The sequence below is a fragment of the Palaemon carinicauda genome, unplaced genomic scaffold, assembly GCF_036898095.1.
Source record: "Palaemon carinicauda isolate YSFRI2023 unplaced genomic scaffold, ASM3689809v2 scaffold93, whole genome shotgun sequence".
Lineage (NCBI taxonomy): Eukaryota > Metazoa > Arthropoda > Malacostraca > Decapoda > Palaemonidae > Palaemon > Palaemon carinicauda.
Genome location: NW_027172237.1, coordinates 140,477 through 151,940, shown reverse-complemented (window position 1 = coordinate 151,940; position 11,464 = coordinate 140,477). Strand labels below are relative to the sequence as shown.

Genomic DNA, 11,464 nt, shown 5'->3' with positions numbered 1-11,464 from the left:
TAAGAGACTGGAGAGAAAGGTTGATGAAAAGCTGAGAGATGAACAAGCAGGATTTAGAAAAGGCAGAAGTTGCACTGACCAAATTTTTATCTTGAGATATGTTGTGCAGCAATGCGTAGAATATAGAAATACACTTTTGAAGGCATTTGTGGACTATTAAAAAGCCTTTGATAGTGTGCACCGGCCAATTTTTTGTAGAGTCCTGCGTTATTATGGAATTCCTCTTAAATATGTAAGGTTGATTAAGTCTGTTCATGAGCATAGCAAGTGCAAAGTTAATGTTAATGGAGTCTTATCAAATTAATTAACAGCGAACAGAGGAGTACTCCAAGGGAATGTGTTGTCACCTATATTGTTGATCCTCCTCATGGATTTTGTAATGTGTAGAACAGTCAGAGATGGTGGAGAAGGATTGGACTGGATTAGTGATAGGAATTTAGCAGACCTAGAGTATGCTGATGATGCTGTTCTAGTTAGCAGAACACCACAGGATTTGCAATGCTTGCTTCCCAGAATGCATGAAATATCACATGAGGTTGGGCTGAAGATAAATAGAAGAAAGACATAAATGACGAGAACGCAGTATGCAATGGAAGATGGAATATCATTGGAAGGAGAAAGGATTAATGAGGTAGAATTGTTTAAATCTTTAGGAACTATGATCTCCAATACAGGGTCTTTAGAATTGGAGTTTAGTGAAAGATTGAAAAGAGCAAATCAGACAATGACTAGGTTAAGTAAAATTTGGAAATCAAATCTCCTGAAATTATATATAAAAATCAGACTATATATCAATTTAGTGAGATCGATGTTACTCTATGGACATATCATGGTATGACAATGAAACAATCTCTAACAGATTTAGTAGATTTGAGAATAAAGACTTCAGAAGGATATTGTGAGCTAAATGGCAGGATATGATTATAAATGAGACTATAAGAGAGATTACTCGAGTGCCATACGTCGACGAGATCACGATAGGGGGTACATGGAGATGGTTTGGACATGCTTTTCGCATTCCCTAAGAGAGATTAGTTCATCAAACGTTTAAACTGAACTCCACAAGGCACTAGAAGAGTTGGAAGACCCTGGCTTACGTGGCTGAGTACTATGAAGCGTGAAGTAGGAGATGATGAATGGAAAAGTATTGAATTAAAAGCTCAAGATAGAGACGACTGGCGAAATTTAACCGAGGCCCTTTGCGTTTTAGATGATGATATATTGTATATATACTGTATATATGTATCTCTCTCTCTCTCTCTCTCTCTCTCTCTCTCTCTCTCTCTCTCTCTCTCTCTCTCTCTCTCTCTCTCTCTATATATATATATATATATATATATATATATATATATATATATATATATATATATATATATATATATATATATATATATATATATATATATATATATATAATGTATATGTATGTATATATATATATATATATATATATATATATATATATATATATATATATATATATATATATATATATATATATATAGCCAGACATTTTCTCTATTTTCTAAGGGAGATAAAAAGATTCGAGTTCAAACATTCCGCCGAATACTATTGATTCCTACAAGAAGAGCTCAGTGCGCCTGGTCGTGTGACGTTTTTAACCGTTGCCATATGGTGCTTATGTAATCATGTTAATCAAAAGAAGTACTCATTTGGACCTTATTTTACTATTTTGACGTTGAAGCGCAAATTAAAATCATGCAAATTTAACTATTTGCCTGTTAAATCTAATGATCTTTCATGATTTATTATTGAATGTACCCGAGTCACACAGAGGTCGCTGGTAACATGTGCTTATGTTTTGATTTTCGTGTGCCCCTGAGCGAGCATTTTCGTGTGTGCCCCAGAGCGAGCGTTTACTTTACTAGTGTAGGTAGGGAGCTGAGAAATATGTGGAAGGGTGCGCCGACCCCCTTTTTTGGTATTGATATACTAACACGCTATAAATAGAAAGTATTTTTCCCCATTGAAACTAATTCTGTGATTATTTTCTGACTGGATTTCTGAAAATGTGTTATTCATAAGGAATTGGAAAAAAAATATTTCCTAATGTTACGACACTGCCGAGTCGTACCCTAATAGAACTAACCTGGCTTAGGGTTGTTTCTGTGAAGATGCCAGGGTAGTTCTCAAGAAAATGTTCTACGAAAAATAAGTCTTGAGTTCATGTGTGATAGTGTAACTTTGTTCATTCATGTTCTTCAAATGATATATACAAAACACGTTTTCTGTAATACTGTGTAGACTGAAGTAAGACTTTTGATCTGGTTGTACATTATTGGTAAATGCCATACCAGAAGGAGAAATATATTAATGTGAACAATGAACATTTATAGTAAACGTGTTTTTAACTACTAGTAAATAATGCAATTTGGCTAATTTATGGACTAAATGCCCAATACTTTTATACCACTGGAGACTATTAAACGACATCCATTTAAAGAATAGTATTGAGTAAAATTATGTGGAATTTAGTCTGATAAGAATTTAATTAATTGCCAAAAGCACTTTCATCATTTCACTAATAATTCTAACATTTTCATGAAAAAAAAAATGGAATATTATATATTAGGTTAGCCTTTTAGTTAATATCCTACACAAATTTCATATGCATTGTTTGTTTTTAGAATGGTTTAGTATTGGTTAAGGCACTGGAAATTATATAATACCATTTCTATCATTTTACCCTTAATTATTATAACATTTTTAGTGGCTTGGTTAACTATTTTTTTATATCACTTTTTATAATGGCTTTTCATGAATTAGGTTTTTGTATCACTTTTTAAGGATTTTTGGTTAATTAGTTCTTTATACCACTTTTTGATATTTGTTTATTTTTTGGTTAATTATTTCTTTATACCACTTTTTTATATTTTTTTTTTTGGTTAATTAGTTCTTTATACCACTTTTTAATGGTATTACATTCAATTATCTTACAATGTAAATCTACTCAAAAAGTTTATGAAATAATAGCAAAACATTAACAGCAAATGAAAATGATAGACAGGCAAATAGAAAATAAAACTATATTCAAGTTTTAACATTAATATTGACAGCATTACACAAGATTCACAGAATACTCACGACACACTAAAACTAATGAGTAAATATACTAAGTTGTTACGAGGTAGGACGAGTTGACTTTCCAGACTTCTATGCTGCGAGAGGCAGACCGACGTTGCCTATATACAAGGTTGACATGGAGTATCAGAGTTTCTGATATGAAGATATGAATGACTTGAACTTCTTTATCTTTTTCAAGATACTCTATCGTTGTGCGTAGTCACTTAACTTTCCGAGTCACAGAGGGTGTAGCTGAAGAATGTCTCCACACGTGAGCGGTGTTCAGTCTCTCTCTCTCTCTCTCTCTCTCTCTCTCTCACTCACTCTCTCTCTCTCTCTCTCTCTCTCTCTCTCTCTGTCCTTTTATATATGGAATCGTTTTCTATGGAGAATTCCGGAGCGTTTAAGACTAACATCACGTAGGAACCCACACTCGAATCATCCTGTTGAACTCACATTTGTCAGGTGGCCGAAGTACAGTAGTTGTGAGAAGTATCGAGAACTCCCCTTCCAGAACACAATGTTATTTTGACTCACAATTACATTAACATATATAAAAAAAATCCCTAAATTTTTATTTTACATTAACATACATGAAAAAATAAGCCATTTTCAACAATTTTTCAATACAATATACAGTACACAAATTTAACGTAACATATTACAAGTGGTTTTTAAACATTAAACATACCCGCTGGTTATATAAAAATAGCTTTAGTCTCTGACGTCCGGCAGAAATTCAAAACTCGCGGCAATCGCAGATAGAGTAGTCAGGTGTACACCAGCGCCCTCACGCGAGATACACAGAACTACTCCATACTTCTCCAGATCTTCTCTGCCGCCATTGCTGGCAACATTGTCGGAATTCACTCGCTAACTACCTTGGATTTTGGATAGTTATCTTTGGTGATGTACAATTTTTGGTTATTGGCTTTCGCTTGTTGGATTTTGCTTTCGGATTCTCTTGAAACCTTTTTGATTTGGATTATTTGTTATTTTGACCCTTGCTTGTTTTTTATCTCTTTTCACTTTTCTATTTGGCCGACTCCTCTCCCTCTTATAGAAAGTGTGTGAAAGGGTATAAGACCCGGCTTCCTAAAGCCACTGTAGAGCCCCACTCAATTTGTACTAAATGTAGGGGTAAAATTTGTGAGTTTGGAGATCGATGTGAAGAATGTATTTCATTGTCTGAGAGTGAGTGGCTGGCTTTTGAGCGCTACTCTCGTAAATTAGAGAGAGACAAAGAGTTAGGCGTAGTTCTTCTCGTTCTAGAGAATTATCCAATTCCCATGTCATTGAACCTAATCCTTCCCTTGTAGTGGTAGTACCAGATCCCACTACTGTATCGTCTGAGCCTACACTTAAAGATATGATGACCGCGATTCAAGCCCTCAGAGTAAGGGTGGAATCGCTTGCCGCGGACAGGTATCAGCTCATGTCCAACGTGAACCAGTTAAAAAGTGATAGTGCAAAAAGTGTGATTAATTTGTTCAGTGCTGTGGAGGGTGCGTCTGCTCGAGCCTGTCATTCACCTAGCCTTAGACCTCTTCCAAGCTCCCCAACCCCTGGGAGAAGGAATGTCGATCGGCGAAAGGGAACGAGAGGCGTTACCGCTCGGACAGACGTCCCCTCGAGCGTACCTGTTGTCGCATCACGGGACGCTCGCCCTCACCATGGGAAAGGTGAGGTTAGTTTGTTATCTTATCTTCATCTTCGGATGACGCTATGCACGACAAGGGCTGGCGTCAAGCCTCCAGACGGCTTAAGAGGAAAGCGGATGCGGTAGTCCAGCGTCGCGACGCTTCGCCGCAAGAGCCTGGCTGTAGCTATTGGGACAGTCCAGAGCGATTCCCTTCGTCCGTCAAAGGTTCCCCTGCTAAACGTCCTGATAGGATGTCAGAGGCTGACAAAGGTCTATTTCAGCCTGATGCGTATCTTGTTCCTCAGTCTGGTATTACGGTTCATGCACCACCGCTTCCGTCAGACTGGTTTCCGTCTTCTGAAAACTAAAGTGATGATGAAGACGAGTTTGCGGTTGAAGTTTCTTCACCTGTGTCACCGCACGTTGATCCTAATTGGACTATGCTGCAAGGCATGCAACAGCAGCTCTCGTCCCTTATGCACTCTTATCAGCCGAGTGTCAGCAAGAGTGTGGTTGTCCGAGATTCCGCTCGCAGGGATTCTTCTCTTCTTGACTCTAAGCGTCGGAGGGCGTCTAGTCTTGTCCCGCGTGATGACGCTCAACCGCTTAAGCGACAAGCAGTTATACACGATTATGAACAACGTGATAAGATGTCTGTGTCTCTTTGGGTTCCTGATTCTCTTGATACTAAACGTCAGGCTACCAAGCGTGACGCCGAGCGTCATCCTTCCAAGTGCGGCAACGATCGCCAGGCAGCTAAGCGTGACACCGAGCGTCATGCTAGACGGCGTCGAGTGCCAGGCACGTGACGTCGAACGTCAAGCAAAGCATGTCGCCCAACGTCAGTCAGATGTTGTTCAACATGCAGTCGGACGTGACGTCGAGCGCAAGAGTAGCGAACGTCATGAGGACATCAGCCAATTCCGAGCGTCCAGATTGCACGCACCGTAGATTCTCATGTTCGCGAGCGACAGCCTTCTGAACGTCGAGCTTTGGTTCATGGTGATGCTGCACGCGGTGACCCCGCCTCTATGTTGGACAGTGGTCGGACTCGTAAGGAGTCTCCTCCTGTTCTGCAAGATACTGCTATGACTGTTAGAGTTATTGCGGAGGAAGAACCTGATGATCACTTTTCCCCGGATGAACTTTTGGATGATTTCTCTGAGGGAGAAGAGCCGAAGACACCTCGCCACCCTGTCAATCTTAAAAAGATTATGAAAGTCTTTACAGAAGTTTTTCCAGACCGCTTTGTTCCCGTGGCCCTGCATTTATCCCCTTTGGAGTTTACCTTAGGGAAAGCAGCGAAAGAATCGTTGTTCACGAAGATGGTACTCTCTCGTTCTTCGAAGAGAGCATTAAGGTTGATGGGTAATTGGATGCAGTCCAAAAATGACCTAGGCAAGTCAGCCTTCGCTTTTCCCCCAGCCAGATTAGTGTTCAGGTCTAGTGTATGGTACAAGACAGGGGAAGTTCTCGGCTTGGGAGTTCCTGCATCTGCCCAGGGCGACTTCTCAAGCCTGGTAGACTCTCCTCGTCGTTTGGCCATGAGAAGGACTAAGATTTTATGGTCAATGTCTAAGTTTGATCATCTCAAATGTATCTACAAAGCATTCGAAGTGTTCAACTTTCTCAATTGGACTTTGGGAGCCTTGGGGAAGAAAGTTTCTGCACTGAAAGATCCTTTATACATATTATGTCGTGTATGGATAAAGCGGTGAGAGATGGCTCTAATGAGTTAGCAGCCCTGTTCACAGCTGGGGTCATTAAGAAGAGAGCAACAATGTGCTCTTTTCTTTCTATGGGAGTCACTCCGTTCCAGAGGTCGGAATTACTGTTTGCACCTCTTTCTCCTTCCCTGTTTCCTCAGGAGTCAGTAAGAGGGGTTGCAGCTGCCTTGACCCAGAAGTCAACTCCAAGACGGCAAGGAAGGTTCTTCCAACTTCCTTCACCAGCTGTAGACCGAAGGAAGATACTTCTTTTCTTCAAGTTTCTGAGCCATTTTGTGGAAAGTCCATCAGTAGGGGTAGCTTCTAACCCGATGGACGTAGGACTAGAAGGAGAGGTTCCAGGTCTGGGCGAAGCAGAGTCTTGACTACTTTCGCCTTCAGACAGCAGTGGGGGCCAGATTGAACAACTTCTGGCGAGCCTGGGAGAGAAGGGGAGCAGACCCTTGGTCCGTTCGTGTTTTAAAGGAGGGGTACAAGATCCCGTTCGTTATGAAACCTCCGTTAGTTTTAGACCCTATAGACCTCTCTCCCAAATACAAGGAGGATTCGAAGAGGCAGGCTATGCACCTCCAAATGTCTCTCTTACTATAAAAGAAGGCAATAGAGAGGGTGCGAAACTTGAAATCACCAAGGTTCTACAACTGCTTATTCCTGGTTCCCAAGAACTTGGGGGGATGGAGACCAGTCCTGGATGTAAGTACCCTCAACGACTACGTTCAGAAGACAAAGTTCTCTATGGAGACTCCAAAGACTGTGCTTGCAGCAGTAAGAAGAGGCGACTGGATGGTCTCATTAGACCTCCAGGACGCTTACTTTCATGTCCCGATCCATCCAAGTTTCAAGCGTTACTTGAGGTTCATGTAGAGGAAGGAGGTCTTCCAGTTTCGGGCCCTGTGTTTCGGCCTCAGCACTGCCCCTCTAGTCTTCACGAAGATCATGTTGAATGTAGCGAGTATGCTTCACTCAAGAGGCATCAGAGCCTCCTTGTATCTGGATGATTAGCTTCTCAGAGCTCCCTCCTTCAATCGCTGTCTGGAGGATCTGCGTCTGACTTTGAGTCTGTCAGAAGAGCTGGGTCTTCTTGTAAACTCAAAGAAGTCCCAATTGATTCCATCCCAAAAGATTCTCTATTTAGGGATGGAGATTCGGAGTCTAGCTTTTCAGGCTTTTCCGTCACCCTCAAGGATACAGCAAGCCCTCCTAAAGCTTTGTGCTTTTCTAAAGAAAAACGTTTGTTCGGTAAGAGAGTGGATGAGTCTACTGGGAACCCTCTCCTCCCTAGAACAGTTTGTTTCCTTGGGAAGACTAAACCTCCGGCATCTTCAATTCCATCTCAATTCCCATTGGAACAAAGAGGAGAGCCTCAAGACAGAAAGCATTCCTCTCACGGAACCGATAAGAAAGTGCCTCCAGTGGTGGAACGACCTAGACAAGCTTCAGGAAGGTCTCTCCTTGGAACAAAGGAGCCCAGACCTCGTGTTGTTTTCCGACGCCTCGGACTTGGGATGGGGAGCAACACTGGGAAGTCAGAGATCTCAGGCCTGTGGTCAAAGGAGCAGGAGAGCCTCCACATCAATCAGAAGGAGCTGTTGGCAGTCATGTTGGCCCTCAAGAGTTTCAAAGGGTTAGTGTTAAACAAAATAGTGTAAGTCAATGCCGACACCCCCACGGCATTGGCATACATAGCCAAACAAGGAGGGACTCACTCGAGGTCACTTTACGAGACAGCAAGGACTCTTCTTGTTTGGGCGAAAGAAAGATTCATACAGGGAGAAAAGAACATTATGGAAGACAGCCTCAGCAGGAGGGATCAAGTTCTGCCCACAGAGTGGACTTTGCATCTGGAAGTATGCGAGAAACTTTGGCGGATTTGAGGTCGTCCATCCATAGACCTATTCGCGACCTCAAAAACGAAAAGGCTGGAAACTTACTGCTCTCCAGTTCCGGATCCCGAAGCGACACACATAGACGCTTTCCTGATGGATTGGTCTCACCTGGATGTGTACGCGTTCCCACCATTCAAAGTGCTGTACATGGTGTTACAAAAGTTTGCGTCTCACGAGGGAACCAGGTTGACTCTAGTGGCTCCCTTTTGGCTGTCAAGAGGGTGGTTCACAGAGGTACTGGAATGGATGGTGGACATTCCAAGAAGCCTCCCATTGAGAATAGATCTTCTCAAACAACCTCACTTGGCAAGACACCATCTAAACCCCCAAGCTCTACGTCTAACTGCCTTCAGACTATTGAAAAACTCGCAAGAGCTAGAGGATTTTCAAAGGAGGCAGCTAGGGCTATCGCTAGAGCAAGGAGGACTTCTACCATCAAGGTTTATCAGTCCAAGTGGGAGGTTTTTAGAGAATGGTGTAGAGCTAACTCAGTTTCTTCATCCAATACCTCTGAAATACAAATTGCCGATTTCTTCATAGACCTTAGAAGAAAACACAACTTTTCCTCCTCGACCATCAAGGGGTACAGGAGTATGTTGGCAACCGTCCTCAGACACAGGAATTTAGACCATACAAATAATAAAGACCTTCAAGATCTTCTCAGATCATTTGAGACTTCTAAGAAGCATCAACAGGATTCACCAGCCTGGAATTTAGATGTTGTTCTAAAGTTCCTCATGAGTGACAGATTTGAGCCTTTACACTCGGCTTCTCTTAAAGATCTGACTTTGAAGACTCTTTTCTTAGTAAGTCTGGCAACAGCTAAGAGAGTCAGTGAAGTTCACGCCTTTAACAAGAATATTGGCTTTAGAGACAGAAAAGCCATATGCTCCTTACAGCTAGGATCCCTGGCCAAGAACAAACATCCTTCTCATCCATGGCCTAAATCTTCTGAGATTTCTAACCTCTCTGATGTGGTTGGTGAAGAGTTGGAGAAAGTCCTGCGCCCTGTTAGAGCACTTAAGTTCTATCTGGACAGAACAAAAGATTTAAGAGGCAATTCAGAAGCTCTTTGGTGCGCAGTCAGGAAAATTTCGTTACCTATGTCTAAAAACGCTCTTTCATTTCTTATAAGACTTTTAATTAGAGAGGCTCACTCACACTGCGGTGAGGCAGACCTCAAGCTGCTGAAAGTGAAAGCTCATGAAGTTAGAGCTATGGCAACTTCTGTAGCTTTTAAACAAAATCGTTCTCTGCAAAGCATCATGGACACAACCTTTTGGAGGAGTAAATCTGTGTTCACCTCACATTACTTGAAACGTGTCCAGACTCTTTACGAGGACTGCTACACTTCGGGACCATTCGTAGCAGCGAGTGCAGTAGTGGGTGAAGGATCTACCATTACGGTTGTTTGTGGAGATTGGTCGACAGTCTTCAGCAATCTTTGATTTAGTCAGGTGGTCATTTTGTTCCTTGAGAGTGCCTGGAACAAGGGTATTAGTTGAGGTCCTGTCAGCATAGAGGTTATTTACCGGTTTGACAGCTCCTAGAGGTCTTCAGCCCCCTGGGTGGATTGCTGGATCTCATAAGAAAAGCGGACATAATGAGGCAGAGAATCATTGAAGTCAGCTTCCTTATCAGGTACAAACCCTTAAGCTTGTTTTAATTAACTCTTAAGTAATATTCCAACAATGTAGCAGTCTCTAACCCTGCACCAAGGGTGTCAATCAGCTATTTTTATATAACCAGCGGGTAAGTTTAGTGTTTAAAAATTATATTTTCATAATAGAATAAATTTTTGAACAAACTTACTCGCCGGTTGAATAAACTTTATTCCCTCCCACCCTCCCCTCTAGAGACCTATGGGCATGGAAGATCTGGAGAAGTATGGAGTGGTTCTGTGTAGCTCGCGTAAGGGCGCTGGTGTACACCTGGCTACTCTATCTGCGATTGCCGCGAGTTTTGAATTTCTGCCGGACGTCGGAGACTAAAGCTATTTTTATATAACCAGCGGGTAAGTATGTTAAAAAATTTATCTTATGAAAATATAATTTTTGGTTAATTAGTTCATTTATATCCTTTCTTGATGGCTTTTGGCTAATTAGATCTTTATACTACTTTTTAATGAATTTTAGTTAATTAGTTCTTTATATCAATTTTTAATGGCTTTTTGCTAATTAGGCCTTGAGACCCATTTTTAATGGCTTTTGGCTGATTGTTTTTTTTTATACCAATTTTTAATGGATTTCGGTTAATTAGTTTTTTATACCACTTTTTGATGGTTTTTGGTTAATTAGTTCTTTATACCACTTTTTGATGGTTTTCGGTTAATTAGTTCTTTATACCACTTTTAAACCCTTTTACCCCCAAAGGACGTACTGGTACGTTTCACAAAAGCCATCCCTTTACCCCCATGGACGTACTGGTACGTCCTTGCAAAAAAATGCTATAAAAATTTATTTTTTCATATTTTTTATAATTTATTGAGAAAATTCAGGCATTTTACAAGAGAATGAGACCAACTTGACCTCTCTATGAAAAAAATTAAGGCTGTTAGAGCAATTTAAAAAAAAAATACTGCAAAATGTGCTTGGGAAAAAATAACCCCCTGGGGGTTAAGGGTTGCAAATTTCCAAATACCCCGGGGGTAAAAGGGTTAATTGTGCTACCCACTAAACCTTACTCCTTTTTCTGGATACGGCCTCCTAAACAGTCTCCCTTAACCCAACATAGGGCAGTGTTTGAACTTAATCACCCAAACATAACCTTGGATAAATTTCTACAAATCATACAGTGCTTCTTTGCATTTTAGATGAGTAACCCTAGTTTTAGTAAATATCAACACTAAGACCACTTGTACATACAACAATGCTCGTTTTCATATCTTCTCTGCGCTATTCTTTCTAAAACAGATTCTCATATGTATATTTTTCAATATTTAACTTAGCCGGTGATTATATAGCTGCAACTCTGTTGCCCGACAGACAACTCTACGGTAAAAACTCGCCAGCGATCGCTACACAGGTTGCGGGTGTGCCCAACAGCGCCATCTGTCGTACAGATACCCAGTACTCAATGTAAACAAAGACTCAATTTTCTCTCTGTCGAGCTATCGACAAGACGTA

General features: G+C 41.1%; 1 protein-coding gene across 5 annotated transcripts in view; it reads left to right on the top strand.

Annotated features, from left to right (window-relative positions):
* Positions 1-1,833: 1,833 nt before the first annotated feature.
* Positions 1,834-11,464, top strand: part of LOC137637702 (E3 ubiquitin-protein ligase LRSAM1-like) — a 39,954-nt gene continuing 30,323 nt past the window's right edge. Inside the window, exon 1 of one of the 5 annotated variants that reach the window (XM_068369853.1) lies at positions 1,834-1,890. The gene's annotated coding sequence lies outside the window, so the exon portion shown is untranslated. Of the gene's footprint in view, positions 1,975-11,464 lie in introns of all 5 variants that reach the window. The other 4 variants (XM_068369854.1, XM_068369850.1, XM_068369851.1 and 1 more) reach the window with 4 other exon arrangements.